This window comes from Bos mutus, chromosome 10 (assembly GCF_027580195.1).
Source record: "Bos mutus isolate GX-2022 chromosome 10, NWIPB_WYAK_1.1, whole genome shotgun sequence".
In the NCBI taxonomy this organism is placed as follows: domain Eukaryota; kingdom Metazoa; phylum Chordata; class Mammalia; order Artiodactyla; family Bovidae; genus Bos; species Bos mutus.
In genome coordinates, this window is record NC_091626.1 from 6,250,766 (window position 1) to 6,267,508 (window position 16,743).

The following is a 16,743-nucleotide window of genomic DNA, read 5'->3' on the forward strand; positions in this document are numbered from 1 at the left end:
TCTGTTTTTCCCCTTTGTGCACAAGAAAAATCGAATTCAAATATTTATAGTTCACCTCCTGTAAAGATTTAAAAATTAGGCTATCAGTCACACTTAACCAGTTCTCAGGGAAAGGGAAATTTATTTTTTTGTTACTAATGATCACTGTTCTTGGTTTTAGAAGATAAGAAGGAGGATTTCCCAAAGTCTAAAAAGGAAAAGCAGCAAAGTGAGGTCGAACGTGCGTATATATATATATATATGACCTCATTTCCAAGGGCAATCCTGACATGCCTTGCTTAAGAACAGCAGTCCATGGGACTTCCCTGGCCGTCCAGTAATGAAGATTCCGTGCTTCCAATGCGGGGGAGTGAGTTTGACCCTGGTCGGGGATCTAAGCTCCTAAATGCTGTGGTGTCAAAAATAAACAAATGTGCCTCAGGACATAAAGAAGTTCAAAGAAAGGTGGGGGGAGGGGAGCTAGAAACCCAGTTGGGTAGGAATTTCTTATATATACACCTGTACTTGTCAGAGAAGAATGAACTGAAAGATTTTAAAACATTCAGGCTCAGGCAATATTAGTAATAATATTTAACATTAGCATTGGAAAACAGTATGGAGGTTCCTCAAAAAAATTTAAAATAGAACTACCGTAAAATCCAGCAATTCCACTCCTGGGTATTTTTTCAAAGAAAACAAAAATACTAATTCAAAAATAAATATGCTCTCCTATATTCACTGCAGCATTATTTACAATAGGCAAGACATGGAAGCAACCTAAGGATCCACTGATAGATGAATGAAAAGGAATATGCGAAATATATATATATATATATGTATATGTGCTGTGCTGTGTGCTAAGTCATGTCATCTGTGTCCAACTCTTTGCAGCTCCATGGACTGTAGTTCACCAGGCTCTTCATCCGTGGGATTTTCCAGGCAAGAATACTGCAGTGGTTTGCCAAGCCCTTCTCCAGGGATCTTCCCAACCCAGGGATGGAATCTGTGTCTCTTGCATCTCCTACATTGGCAGGCGGATTCTTGACTGCCTTTGTATTATGTTGGGGAAAAATATCTCACATATCATCTGTTTGATTAACAATAAGAAAATGTTGTAACATTTTCTTACATGTAACAATAAGAAATTAACAATAAGAAAATACGTGATCGTGTTGCTCACAATTAAAATAATATGGCTAATGGAGTTTAAATGGTTAGGATAAAGGTCAATGGAGAGCATGCAGGGGTCTGGGTGCTTGCGGCTGACGGTACACTCAAGGGAAGGAGGCAAAAGATCTAGGCCATGCTATTTTCTCCAGATTGACCAACACAGGGCAACAGGATTAGCAAGGAGGCAGGAAATCTCAGCAACAGCACTGTCTTGGGAGCAAAAATCATGCATTTAGCTGAAATGTCTCAGAAAAGAGGAGAATATGTCAAGACCTGGGCTTGAATCTTTTTGTTCTAATCAAAGAAAAAGAACAAGAAGCAAAAGAAAGTCATAACCCAAATAAGCGCACAGTTGAAATTGCTAAAGGTCAAGTAGCCACTCCTTTGCCCCAAACTCAGATCAACACAATTACGAGACACAAAGAGCTAACAGAGTTTTTGAGGTCAATTATCTCTCACCTGAAACCAGAGGGGACCCTGAGAAGATCCAGAGGCAAATGCTTAGAATAATGTAGGACCGCCTGACCCTTTGTCTCTGCTGGAAATGGCATCCGGCAGCAGGTGAGGGCACAAGTTACTGTTTACTTCTGCTCAGCCCACCTACTATTTTGAAAGCTCCCATTGGTAAGACTGTTTTTGAGGTAAATAAAGCTCTGGTACTTCCTTCCCGAGCCTCCTCTCAATTTTCCCCAAATACGACCTTGTTTTTAGACCTGAGAGACGCTGAGTGGTATAGCAATGGCATCGAAGCCTGCAAGAGGGACTGATTTGGTAGGACCAAAAGTCACTTCAGGAATCTATTCAATCCCGGTGTCTTTCTGTTGCCTTCTTTACACTGTTTTAATCAGGAAAGTAAGCAATACGCAAGATGAACAGAGAAAAGTGTAGCACAACTCGTGGTGCTGTCAAACAGGGCACTTCCTGTCCTAGGTCTCCAGAGTGAGGGTCTTTGCTATTTAGGCCTGTACTTGCCTCCCTGACTACCTGCTTCCACTGGTTCTAAGGGGAAAAGGATTCCACTACACCACAGGCTTTACATCTTTGGGTCTCAGTTTCTTCATCTATAAATTGGGCATTAAATGCATCTCTGTTGTGAGACTTAAAAAGAGATAAACTCAATGTTGGCATTGAAAGTGAAAGTGAAGTCGTGTCCGACTCTTTGCGACCCGTGGACTGTAGCCTACCAGGCTCCTCCCTCCATGGGATTCTCCAGGCAAGAGTACTGGAGTGGGTTGCCATTTCCTTCTCCAGGGGATCTTCCCAACCCAGGGATTGAACCCGGGTCTCCCGCATTCCAAGCTTTAACCTCTGAGCCACCAGGGATTGACAAGGTCCAATTAAAGAGATTCTTGTTTTCAATAGTCATGTTCTGAATAATTGAGGAGTAAGACAAAAGGATATCTCAGATGGAGAACTATAATACCACTTTTATTAGTGATAAAGCTAATGTGAAAAATGAATTATATCTGCAAGCACATAGAATTCCAAATATAGAACTGAAGAATTAAAAGGACTTACCCACCCAGCACTGGAATACTCAAGTGCCCCTCATCACCTCCTCCCTTCCCAGTAAACACCTGGAATGTAGGGAAAGGGGAGAATTTATGATTCTGCTGGGTAGCTTGCTTCCAAGAGGAAGACAGTGTAATTGAGCTGAACATGGCTGGTTTACACTTCCAACCCTACCAATCTATTAGGTCATCTCTTCTTTTCTGGGGAAATGCAAAAAGAGAAAAAAGGACAGAAAGAATCAGGAACGTCATACAAGTAAAGTCATCTCCATATGGACGCGCACTTCAGAAATGTGGAAAAAAAAAAGAAAACACTGCCTTCACCTTCCCAAGAAACCGATCTTATCACACCACGAACACGTTTTATACTTGTATTCAAAAGCTGCACTTTAAATGTAGTACTTCATATCTATAGCAAATGCTGGGGGAAAGGGAACCCTCCTATACTGTTGGTAGGAAATAGAAGTTGATGCAACCACTGTGGAAAAAAGTATGAAGTTTCCTTTAAAAATTAAAAGGAAAGTTGCCATATGATCTAGCAATCCCATTTCTGGGCATAAATCCAGACAAAACTATAATTTAAAAAGATATGTGCACCCTTATGTTCAGAGCGGCATTATCCACAATAGCCAAGACATGGAAACGATGTAAATGTTCACTGACCGACGAATGGATAAAAAAGATGTGATACATATATACAATGGAGTATTACTCAGCCATAAAAAGCATGAAATATTGCCATTTGCAGCACCATGGATGGACCTGGAGATTATCATACTAAGTGAAGTAAGTCAGAAAGAGAAAGACAAATGCCATATGATACCACTTATGTGCGGAATCGAAAATATGACACAACTGAACTTACATTCAAAACAGAAACAGCTTCACAAACATAGAGAGCTGATTGGTTTCCAAGGGGGTGAGGGGTGGGTAGGGGTGAACTGGGAGTTTGGGATTACTAGATGCAAACTAGTATACATATAATGGATAAACAGCAAGGTTCTACTCTATAGCACAGGGAACTATTTTCAGTGTCCTGTGATGAATCAAATGGAAAAGAATTGAATCACTTTCCTGAAACTAACAATGCTGTAAATCAACTATACTCCCATAAAAATTATTTTAGAAAAGAGAAAATGAGGAAACCACACACAAAAAGGCTAGTGAGAGAGTCCCTTTCTCTAGTCTGCTACAACGGTTTAATGTAGCATAATCATAGGGGTAACATCGCCTCATTTTTGGCACATTCTACTGGTTAAAAGCAAACAGCAGGTGTCGCTCTTACACGGGCCAAGAGATCATACAATGCTGTAACCCATGGGAGGCAGGGACCGCCTTGCAGTGTGTCTACCACACGTGGTATGCAGTGGTACTGCAGTTCATCACATTATCACCTATGGTTGGTACTGTTACAGCAATAATGATGACTGTAAGGATGTGGTGATGAACAGATTTTCCTGAGTGCATAGTAGCAGTTACAGAAGAAAAGGAACTGAGGCTTTTAAACTCTCAGCTTAAGTCATCATCATAGAACCAGAGAGTTTCTATGGCAGCCCTAAGGTTTTCAATGTTTTGTGGCCATTAAATTTCTCCTATGAAACTTAGGGCATTGACTGGGAAGAAGTGGGAGGCTGAAACTTAGAATGATTACCTTTGTTTGGATTAAGGTGAAGCTGAGATTCTTGATTCTCGAGACACCCCTTGCAGTGTGGGGAGCTTACACTCTTTTTGTTTGAGTTGGCAAGCCTTAACTTGCTTGAAAAACCTGTAATGATTCTACATGAAGCGGGTGCCCATAAGGGGATGACTTTGTGGCTCAGTTGGTATAGAATGTGGGAGACCTGGGTTCAATCCCTGGGTTGGGAAGATCCCCTGGAGAAGGGAAAGTCTACCCACTCCAGTATTCTGGCCTGGAGAATTCCATGGACTGTATAGTCCATGGGGTTACCAAGAGGTGAACATGACTGAGAAACTTTCACTTTCAGTTTCATGCTCCTTGAGATTTACCCCTACACTCTATCTGGTCACAAGATCCATAACTAGGGTGAGATTGCACATTGCTTCGAGGAGATAAGTACGAAGTCTGACATGGAAGGAAATAGCTTACTCTCTAAAATAATGGCAAAATTTTGCTACTTTCTATTGGCAGAAAGCTGGTGAATATGTGAATGCACTGGTTTGATCAAGGAGGATGAAATGTAACTCTTGATGGATCAAATGTTATTGTTGTGGGTGTATTTGCCAGTGATTCTGGATTTAATGAGTTAGCAGTGGTGCACCTTTGTTTTTATCTGACAGGGCCTGCAGCCCACCGTCACAGTCTTGCCTGAAGGATGTGTCAATTTACCTGCTGTCTGCCAAAATTAGCAGAGATCTTGACTGTCTTCGATTCTATTAAGCATCACACTGGTCTATTACTAATTATGCCTATTGGCCTAATGAGCAAGAAATTTGCAAGTTTTTAGATTCCTTCTCCTATGCTATGACTCCAGTGTGGTGCACATTCCCACCAAGCATTCTGCCTTTTTTAAAGGTAGGCCATCTAGGGGCAGAATGCTTGGTGGGAACGTGCACCACACTGGAGTCGTTATACAGAGCTAGTTACTGAGTAACTGGACAGATTTCCAGACTTTTTTTTTTTAAACTTTATTTCTCTGGAACTTAGATTGACTTCACTCTCAAGCCCCCATTTCCACCGAAAGTAGAAAACATAAATCTTCCTAACCCAAGCTTTCTTAGTTTCATCTGCATGAGATGTCTTGTAGAAACAGCGATGAAAAGCAAGGCATGTGTAGCCTCTACTCTTGTGTTCCCAAGCTCATCTAGTTTTTCTTTTTTTTTTTTTCACTTTGGCTGACAGATCTGAGTGGATAGAAAGTTCAGGCTGCAGTACAAGCTGCTCTTAAGCCCTATGACCAAAATACCAATGACCAATAATACTCAAAGGGTCTAGGGCAGGGGTTCCCAACCCCCAGGCCATGGACCAGTACTGCTCCATGGCAGGAGCAGTAGGAACCCAGCTGGATGGCAGGAGGTGAGCTTCCTCTGAGTCTCCCCATCACTTGCATTACCGCCTGAAACATCCCCTCTCCCCATCCATGGAAAATTTGTCTTTCACAAAATAGGTCCCTGGTGGCAAAAAGGTTGGGAACCGCAGGTCTGGTGCATGTCTATCTAGAGACTTCTGTTAGCACCAATAGGCAATTCAGAGCATATACCTTAAAGATTTGGAAGCAATTTATTATCATCTCTTTTTCAAACAATATTAATCTGAAGTTAAATAACTTGTCTAAAGACAGACAGGTGGGAGGTGGTAGAGCCAACACGAACCCATGTCATTTGAATTAGCCAGCACACTCTATTGGCTTCCGTAATAAACACTCAGGACTTCAATTATAGCACTGGTTGTCATTGTTATTGTGGGCTCCCCCAGTGGGTCAGCAATAAATAATCCTCCTGCAATGCAGGAGATGCAGAGACATGAGCTTGATTCCTGGGTCAGGAAGGTCCCCTGGAGGAGGAAATGGCAACCCAGTACAGTAATCTTGTCTGGAAAATCCCATGGACAGAGGGGCCTGGGAGGCTACAGTCCATGGGGTTGCAAAAGAGTCAGACACAACTGATCGACTAAACAACAATAACTTCAATTACGGGACTTATCTTGATCTAATCTATGCCTAGTCTTCCCACTAAATGGTAAATTAACTAACATGAAGTCACTATTTCTTGATATCCCACACTACCCTGCAGAATGCCTCTCACAGAACGGATTCTGCATTGAATGTCTGTAGGATTTGATAGCTACATCTCCACCCTTGAGGTATAACACTTACCTACGATGTGCTGACTTGGCAATCAATGAGCACCATAGCAGGGCTTCCTGGGTGACTCCGTGGTAAAAATCTACCTGCCAATGTAAGAATGCCAGAGATATGAGTTCAATCCCTGGGTCAGGAAGATCCTCTGAAGAAGGAAACAGTACCCCATTCCAGTATTCTTGCCTGGATAAACCCAGAGACAGAGGAGCCTGGCAGGCTACAGTCTGTGGCGTCACAAACAGCTGGACATGACTGAGCGACTGAGCACGTGCACAAGTATCATAGTAGTCTTTCCCCTGCCAAACCCAATGCCAAGGAGTCTCCTAAGTTACATTAGAATCAGAGCATCCATGTGCCCATGCCTGTGATCCTCTCTTGCAAAGTGCTTTCCTCGTGACATCTGCTTTATAACCCACCCAAACGGAGCATGACTCTCCTCTGTGGGCAAAGTCATATTCTGAGTCCTTTGATCACAACAAAACAGAAATTATACAACCAAAAACCAGACATCTGTAACCAGACATCTGTAAAAACCAGGTACAGTGCTAAGCAATATCCAGATATTAAATTGTTCTTGCGTTTGACTGAAGGCATAATTCCTTTACTTTTGACCTTCGGCCTCAAAGATAGTGGTGACGCCACCTTGTGAGCGTAATCAGGTAACCCCACGCAAGAGTAACAAATAGCCAATTACAAAGTTTCACTCCGGGCCTAAACTGTGGGCCCAGGTGACGCCCAAACGTCATCATCTTTTACGTTATTCAGGACACTGAGAGTCAACCTCCTCCCTAATCTCTGTAGCAAGAAAGAAAGCACAAGGTATGATTTTTCAACAAAGGGGGTTACAGCAGGGGATTTGTGGGCATTATTACTTGTGAAAATCAACATAGGCTTTGACATGTTTTTCTAAAGAACAACAGACAATGTTGATCCATTTGCTCCTCAGGAGACAGTAAAAGGACAAACTGACATCAGGAGATCTTAGACATCATGGGGTCTTCCACCACATTTGTCTACACCATGGGATTATGTCTAGTGAAAGTCTTCTTAAATGAGAAATCATAAGAATGAGAGGACATGTCTCAAGACCAGAAGATTGTCTCTGGGCCTCTGTGTAGGGACCACTCTATGAGCTGTTCAGTACTCGGCATCGCCTATCGGACTTTACCAAAATCTTTGGGAAATTCTACAGTGAGAGATGTTTGGCCCATTCATTCAGCCAACACACAGTTTTGGAAATCTTAGACTCTGGGGAAAACTACTAAGTCTTCTGGAGTGAAGAGGAATGTGAATGGGAGACAAAGCAGATGAGGTCTCTTTCGTCAAGGAATGTGGACTTTAGTAGCAGAGGCAGGAAATCAGACAAACAATTGCAACCACTGTGTGAAAAGCTATAATAAAGGAGGTTCAAGGATACAGTAGTTAACTCAGGGGAAGGGAAGGAAACCCAGCAGAGGTGACATCTAAGTGGACACCTGGGGAATTCCCTGGTGGTTCAGTGGTGAGGACTCCACACTCTCGTTGCCAAAGGTCTAGGTTCAATCCCTGGTGAGGGAACTAAGACCCCAGAAGCCATGTGGTGCAGTCAAAAATAAATAAATAAACAAATAAAATGGTTAGTTAAAAAAAATGTCTATTAAAAAAATAGACATCTGAAGGATGTTTGCAGGTCAGGAAGCAACAGTTAGAACTGGACATGGAACAACAGACTGGCTCCAAATAGGAAAAGGAGTACGTCAAGGCTGTATATTGTCACCCTGCTTATTTAACTTCTATGCAGAGTACATCATGAGAAACACTGGGCTGGAAGAAGCACAAGCTGGAATCAAGATTGCTGGGAGAAATATCAATAACCTCAGATACGTAGATGACACCACCCTATGGCAGAAAGTGAAGAAGAACTAAAGAACCTCTTGATGAAAGTGAAAGAGGAGAGTGAAAAAGTTGGCTTAAAGCTCAACATTCAGAAAATGAAGATCATGGCATCCGGTCCCATCACTTCATGAGAAATAGATGGGGAACAGTGGAAACAGTGGCTGACTTTATTTTGGTGGGCTCCAAAATCACTGCAGATGGTGGTTGCAGCCATGAAATTAAAAGATGCTTACTCCTTGGAAGGAAAGTTATGACCAACCTAGACAGCGTATTAAAAAGCAGGGACATTCCTTTGCCAACAAAGGTCCGTCTAGTCAAGGCTATGGTTTTTCCAGTGGTCATGTATGGATGTGAGAGTTGGACTATAAAGAAAGCTGAGCACTGAAGAATTGATGCTTTTGAACTGTGGTGTTGCAGAAGACTCTTGAGAGTCCCTTGGACTGCAAGGAGATCCCACCAGTCCATCCTAAAGGAGATCAGTCCTGGGTATTCATTGGAAGGACTGATGTTGAAGCTGAAACTCCAATACTTTGGCCACCTCATGCGAAGAACTGACTTATTTGAAAAAACCCTGATGCTGGGAAAGACTGAGGGCAGGAGGAGAAGGGGACGACAGAGGATGAGATGGTTGGATAGCACCACCGACTCACTGGACATGAGTTTAGGTGGACTCCGGGAGCTGGTGATGGACAGGGAGGCCTGGTGTGCTGCAGTTCATGGGGCTGCAAAAAGTCGGACATGACTGAGCGTCTGAACTGATCTGAACTGAAGGATGTTAGACTTTGCCATATGATAAAGAGATGGTGGGGCTAGGAGGTGTGGGAACACTCTTTTAGGTGGAAATAATAGAATATTTGAAGATAAAGAAGAGTGGAAGCAGGAAGAAAATAGTGGGACTGGGCCACAATGTTGACATCGGTCAAGTGGAAGTGACCGATGACTTCCATCATCGGTGGAAGATGAGGCTGAAGATGGAGACAGTCAACGGGATCCAGTGCTGCCGAAGGGTGCCACATGCCTGTGGATTCTAGATAGCTAGCTGCTGCTGCTGCTGCTGCTAAGTTGCTTCAGTCGTGTCCGACTCTGCTTACACATTTTGTTTCAAGTTGCATGGCATTCCATTGTACAGATGCACCAAATGTATTTACTTAGAAGGTGATAGGTAATCTTTCACTACCATGTATGATGCTACAGCGTATCACTTTGCCCATGAGAGCACAGCCCCCGTTGTCCATGACTGCTTTCTCAGTTAATCCTCACCTTACTCTCCACTCCACAGAGGCTGAGAAAAGGGCTCGGGTGCAGTTAGTCTATTGAAATGTAATTCCAGGAAACAGCAGAAAGGGAGTAGGGAGAGGGAGGTGAGGGGGAGGAAATGCCAATATGAAAGTGTGTCTGAGAAGTTGCCAGGACCCCCGAGATATGTACAGAGCACCCGCAGAATTGTTTACATGGAGACAAGGCTGGAGCACTTATCCGCCGCCTCCCATGCCCCCCCTAGACAAAGCTTGCATTAGTTCCCCCTCAGGGCCAAGCTGAATTTCCCCTACAAGAAGCTCACTAAAGGTTACTGTCCGCTGAGATGAGTCTGAGAAACCAAAAAACTGTCCACAGCAAGCTGGCTGAGGTATGTGGTGGGATTATAGAAACATCAGTCATATTTGCCTTTGTGAAATTCAGAAAAAAAGGCGCTCTATCTAAGCAGAGCCAATCCTGCATTCTCCTTGCTTGGTGAGTAGATAGCATCTCTGTGTTAATTTGAAAAAGACTTCTTTCTCTAGGCTTTTATCACCCTGCTCCAGGGCCAGCGTGCACAACTAGAAAAAAAAATAGACTGAATTTCAGCCCCTTGGCCAAAGGTATTCAAGCAGTGAACAACTTGTACAACCATATCGCACGCCCCGGTATGTCTCTATCAGGAGAGTCGTTTTCTCAAAATGGCCCAGAAGTATCCAGAGGTTCTATCCCCAGCTCCGTGGATTCCTTATGTGTCTGCAGATCTCTGGGCACTCTCCCTGTGCATGCTCCTCTCTGGAACTCTATTCATAAATGCCATCCACCCTGGCCTCAGTTCGGTTCAGTCTCTCACTCATGTCCAACTCTTTGCAACCCCATGGACTGCGGCACACCAGGCTTCCCTGTCCATCACAAACTCCTGGAGCCGGCCAATGTCCATCAAGTCAGTGATGTCATCCAACTATCTCACCCTCTGTCATCCCCTTCTCCTCCCACCTTCAATCTTTCCCAGCATCAGGGTCTTTTCCAATGAACCAGTTCTTCGCATCAGATGGCCAAAGTATTGGAGTTTCAGCTTTAGCATCAGTCCTTCCAATGAATATACAGGACTGATTTCCTTTAGGATAGACAGTTGGATCTCCTTGCTATCCAAGGGACTCTCAAGATACTTCTCCAACACCACAGTTCAAAAGCATCAATTCTTCAGTGCTCAGCTTTCTTTATAGTCCAACTCTCACATCCATACATGACTACTGGAGAAACCATAGCCCTGACTAGATGGACCTTTGTTGGCAAAGTAATGTCTCTGCTTTTTAATATGCTGTCTAGGTTGGTCATAGCTTTTCTTCCAAAGAGCAAGCATCTTTTAATTTCACTGTGATTTTGGAGCCCAACTAAAGAAAGTCTGTCACTGTTTCCATTGTTCCCCCATCTATTTCCCATGAAGTGATGGGACCAGATGCCATGATCTTAGTTTTCTGAATGTTGAGTTTTAAGCCAACTTTTTCACTCTCCTCTTTCACTTTCATCAAGAGGCTCCTTAGTTCTTCTTCACTTTCTGCCATAAGGGTGGTGTCATCTACGTATCTGAGGTTATTGATATTTCATTCAGCAATCTTGATTCCAGCTTGTGCTTTATCCAGCCTGGCATTTCACATGATGTACTCTGCATATAAGTTAAATAAGCAGGGTGACAATATACAGACATGACGTACTCCTTTCCCAATTTGGAACCAGTCTGTTGTTCCATGTCCAGTTCTAACTGTTGCTTCTTGATCTGCACACCTCAGGAGGCACTTCAGGTGGTCTGGTATTCCCATCTCTTGAAGAATTTTCCATAGCTTGTTATGATCCACACAGTCAAGGCTTTGGCATAGTCAATGAAGCAGAAGTAGATGTTATTCTGGAACTCTCTTTCTTTTTCTCTGATCCAACAGATATTGGCAATTTGATTTCTTGTTCCTCTGCCTTTTCTAAATTCAGCTTGAACATCTGGAAGTTCACAATTCATGTACTGTTGAAGCCTGGTTTGGAGAACTTTCAGCATTACTTTGCTAGCATGTGAGATGAGCGCAATTGTGCAATAGTTTGAACATTCTTTGGCATTGCCCTTCTTTGGGATTGGAATGAAAACTGACCTTTTCTAGTCCTGTGGCCACTGCTGAGTTTTCCAAATTTGCTGATATCTTGAGTGCAGCACTTTCACAACATCATATTTTAGGATTTGAAATAGCTCAACTGGAATTCCATCACCTAGCTTTGTTCGTAGTGATGCTTCCTAAGGCCTACTTGACTTTGCATTCCAGGATGTCTGGCTCTAGGTGAGTGATCACACCATCATGATTATCTGGGTCGTGAAGATCTTTTTGTACAGTTCTTCTGTGTACTCTTGCCACCTCTTCTTAATATCTTCTGCTTCTGTTAGGTCCATACCATTTCTGTCCTTTATCAAGCCCATCTTTGCATGAAATGTTCCCTGGGTATCTCTAATTTTCTTGAAGAGATCTCTAGTCTTTCTCATTTGATTGTTTTCCTCTATTTCTTTGCATTGATCTCTGAGGAAGGCTTTCTTATCTCTCCTTGCTATTCTTTGGCACTCGGCATCCAGATGAGTATATCCTTCCTTTTCTCCTTTGCCTTTCACTTGTCTTCTTTTCTCAGCTATTTGTAAGGCCTCCTCAGACAACCATTGTGCCTTTTTGCATTTCTTTTCTTGAAGATGGTCTTGATCCCCGCCTCCTGTACAAAGTCACGAACCTCTGTCCATAGTTCTTCAGGCACTCTATCAAATCTAATCTCTTGAATCTATTTGTCACTTCCACTATATAATTGTAAGGGCTTTGATTTAGGTCATACCTGAATGGTCTAGTGGTTTTCCCTACTTTCTTCAATTTAAGTCTGAATTTGGCTATAAGGAGTTCATGATCTGAGCCACAGTCAGCTCCTGGTCTTGTTTTTCCTGACTGTATAGAGCTTCTCCATCTTTGGCTGCAAAGAATATAATCAGTCTTATTTCTGTATTGACCATCTGGTGATGTCCATGTGTAGAGTCTTCTCTTGTGTTGTTGGAAGAGGGTGTTTGCTATGACCAGTGCATTCTCTTGGCAAAACTCTGTTAGCCTTTGCCCTGCTTCATTTTGTACTCCAAGGCCAAATTTGCCTGTTACTTCAGGTATCTCTTGACTTCCTACTTTTGCATTCCAGTTCCCTATCATAAAAAGGACAACTTTTGGAGGTGTTAGCTCTAGAAGGTCTTGTTGTTCTTCATAGAACTGTTCAACTTCAGCTTCTTCGGTGTTACTGGCTGGGGCATAGGCTTGGATTACTGTGGTATTGAATGGTTTTCCTTGGAAATGAACAGAGATCATTCTGTCATTTTTGAGATTGCGCCCAAGAACTGCATTTTGGCCTCTTTTGCTGACCATGATGGCTACTCCATTTCTTCTAAGGGATTCTTGGCCACAGTAGTAGATATAATGGTCATCTGAGTTAAATTCACCCATTCCAGTCCATTTTAGTTCACTGATTCCTAGAATGTCGATGTTCACTCTTGCCATCTTCTGTTTGACCACTTCCATTTACCTTGATTCTGGATCTGACATTCCAGGTTCCTATGCAGTATTGCTCTTTACAGCATCGGACTTTACTTCCATCATGAGCCCTGGCCTCCCCATGGTCTAAACCCTATTCCCCACACCGGAGACCCCCTGAGCCTCCCTTGCCTTGTCAAATTGGAACCTCTCTGCAGGCAGTGATCTTGGACACTGAAAGCATTCACCTTGCTTGTATTCCCAGTTTCTCAGATCACTCTTCTTGGCTGCCTGGTGGCCAATATTTTGAAAGTCATGATTTCATATACTTGGTCTGAATTTACAGTTGTTAAATATTAATATGAAGGTAAATTTGACATCAGTTACTCCTTTTCGGCCAAAAATGGGAATCTCTGTATACTCATGAAAAAAAATTATTATTGGGCTGGTTTGGATCTTTCTTGCATCAGGTGAGATCTTTCCTTGTGGTGCATGAACTCTCTAGTTGTGGCTCAGGGGCTTAGTTGCGTGGCATGTGGGACCTTAGTTTTCCAACCAGGGATTGAACCCACGTTCTCTGCATTGCAAGGTGAATTCTTAACCACTGGGACACCAAGGAAGTCCCTGTATATGCATTTCTAATTTCGATAAATACTCCCAGAATTATTTTCACACCAGTGGTACCAATCTTTACTCCAACTGGCAGCAACATGTGAGGCCCGTGTCTTCATGTGACAGCCACAAGACAGAATATTATCAAAATGTGTTTACCTTTGCCAGATTGATGGGTAAAATGGTGTCCAATGATAGTTTTAATATGCATTATCTTGCTGTGAGTGATATTGAGACTCTTTTAGGATAGTTAAGAACCATTTGCATTTCCTTTCCCATGATCTCTTTATTCACATCTTTTGCCCATTTTTTCTGGGTTGTTGGTACTTTTCTTTTTGACATATGTCAAGGTCCACTATTTCAAAGGGTCACATTATCAGTTGAAGGTCACATCAAGTCAGAGGCTAAGGTGACTTTATAGTGCATCTCATGTCATAGTGTTTCATTTATGAAGTAGCATCATATTTTAGATTTTGCCTTAGTATTTCTTGAGTAAAATGTGAAAATGAAAATACCTTCTCAGCTAAAATAATGGTCTCAATACGTGAGAAGTGTTAGTCACTCAGTCATGTCCAACTCTTTATGACTCCTTTAGGATCCCACCAGGCTCCTCTGTCCATGGGGTTCTCCAAGCAAGAGTGGGTAGCCATTCCCTTCTCCAGGGGATTTTCCCAAGTCAGGGACCTAACCCAGGTCTCCTGCAGTGCAGGCAGATTCTTTACTGTCTGAGCTACCAGGGAAGCCAATATATGAGAACACACATGTAAATATGTTTTGAAGCAGGAACTTCCAAGACAGGTACATTTATTACTATGTAAGTGCCTTGAGGGAAGAGATCATGTCTTATTTTTATAGTTTAATACATTTTAGTCTTTCTCACCATATATATATACACACTCATTCTTAAAAGGATTCTCTGATAAAAATTGATACATTACCCCAAAATTGATACAAAGGCAGAAATTCTAAGCTTTCCTTTTATTGTTATAACTGTCTTCTAGCTTCCTTTTTTAGACTGCATTTTCTTCCGTCTTATATGCTACTTTCCTTAGTATTCAGTCTATATTTTTTCAACCCCTTGAGGAAGGATTTAATATGTCTTCATTTTCATTAAAAAGAACTCAGCTTTACCAAACTTTTGAAAGCAAAACACTTTTTCAAAAACAAAATTTTTGTTATTGAGACAAAATGTAAATATAGTGAAAAGCATCCATCTTAAAGGAACAATCTAATAAGGGTAAATCTACAGACAGGATGCTGGATGTCTGCATTATGGTGGTGTGAGTTATTACTTTTCTCTCCCCTTTGATTTCAGTTAAGTGAACATTCATAATTTTAAAAAAAATGCCTCTGCAGAGCACACCAGGACACCTGAAAGATCTATCCATCTATGCATCGGAAACTGGGTTGACTGGACCACAGAGAAGATGGCAGAGCAAGAGACGTGGTGGCAGAGCCAATGGCAGCAAAGGCCGTGGCTGGTCCAGAAGCAAGCCAGCACGAGGTGGTGGAGGGTGAGGGCGCTAAATGGGAGTGTGCCTGGCCATGCAAGCTGCAGCTGCAGGGACCAGTTGCTCTCTCTAAGGAGAGACCACAGTGACTAGCGAGAACAAAAGAGACGCTTTCATATCTCTTGCTGCCTGCCTTGGGAGGCAAGGAGATGGCTCATAGACCTCTGACATCACCCCAGGCTTGAGGATCCCCCTACTGGGCTATGTGTTAGTCGCTCAGTTGTATCTGACTCTTTGCGACCGCATGGACTGTAGCCCACCAGGCTCCTCTGTCCATGAAATTCTCCAGGCAAGAATGCTGGAGGGGGTAGCCATTCCGTTCTCCAGGGGATCTTCCCAACCCAGGGATTGAACCCAGGTCTCTTCCATTGCAGGCAGATTCTTTGAGCCACTAGGGAAGCCCCTCTACTGGCCATAGGCATATTCAAGTGCTAAGTACGCACATTCCCCACTTCCTGCACCCTGAAATAGGCACTTATGCTGCCACCACATTCGCTTTTTTCTTTTAATGCACCATGGGTCAGTTCCAGAGCAAGAAGCCTAAAACCTGTGCTGTATCACCACCTTCTGGAAACATAAGAAAAGTTCCTAACTACCAACCCGTTAGATAAACAAAGCCTTGCCTGAAAAAAAGGGTGTGCATTATTTCAAATGCAGCAGCAGAGGCAGTTTTCATCAAACATCATAAAAAGTCACAGTGATATGGTATCACAAAAGTAAAATGACAGTTCTTCAACAGCCAAAGCCAAAAACATGGAATATTGAGATGTAAATCATAAAGAATGTAAATAGCTGTTACGAAGAAAATCCATGAGCTACAAGAAAGCTCAGAAAGGCAATTCAATGAATCCCAAAATAAAATTAATGGACAGAAGGAGTACTTTACCAAAGAGATGGAAATTCTAAAAAAATAAGCAAATAAAAATTCTGCAGGTGAAGAACCCAATAGATAAGATGAAGAGTGAGTGAGAATGCAATGGAAATAGAACAGGTCATGTGGAAGAGAGAGGGAATGAACTTGAAGGCAGGTGCCGGGAGCCGGCGAGAGGCATTCCACTTGTGACAAAGGTCATGAGGAAGGAGGCTCGGCATACGCAAAGGCGGGATCAAGCCTCAGGAGTCCCCCCAGATATTCTCGAGCATCTACCCCCAAAAAACCAGAGTCTGCCTACTTTATTGCTTTGTGCTCTCACCTCTGACTTTACTGGGGGCTGTCCCCCACCACCATCTCACTCTCTCTGTCAAAGAGTTAACTTACAGCTCCAATTAATAAAGTTCCTGGGCAATTAGGAGTGTTTAAATCCAAACCCCTCAGATCGCTCTCTAATTTGCCTGACAAGTTTACCCGGACTCCTACAGCTATGCATAAGATTATTTACAGTCTCCCAGCCTCGAGAGGCACGGGAAGCTTAAGATATTCAAATAGCTTAGAGCCTCTCAGAGAGTTAGAAACTATCAGAATAAAACTAGTAAAAGATTTCATTGATGAACCAATGCTTGC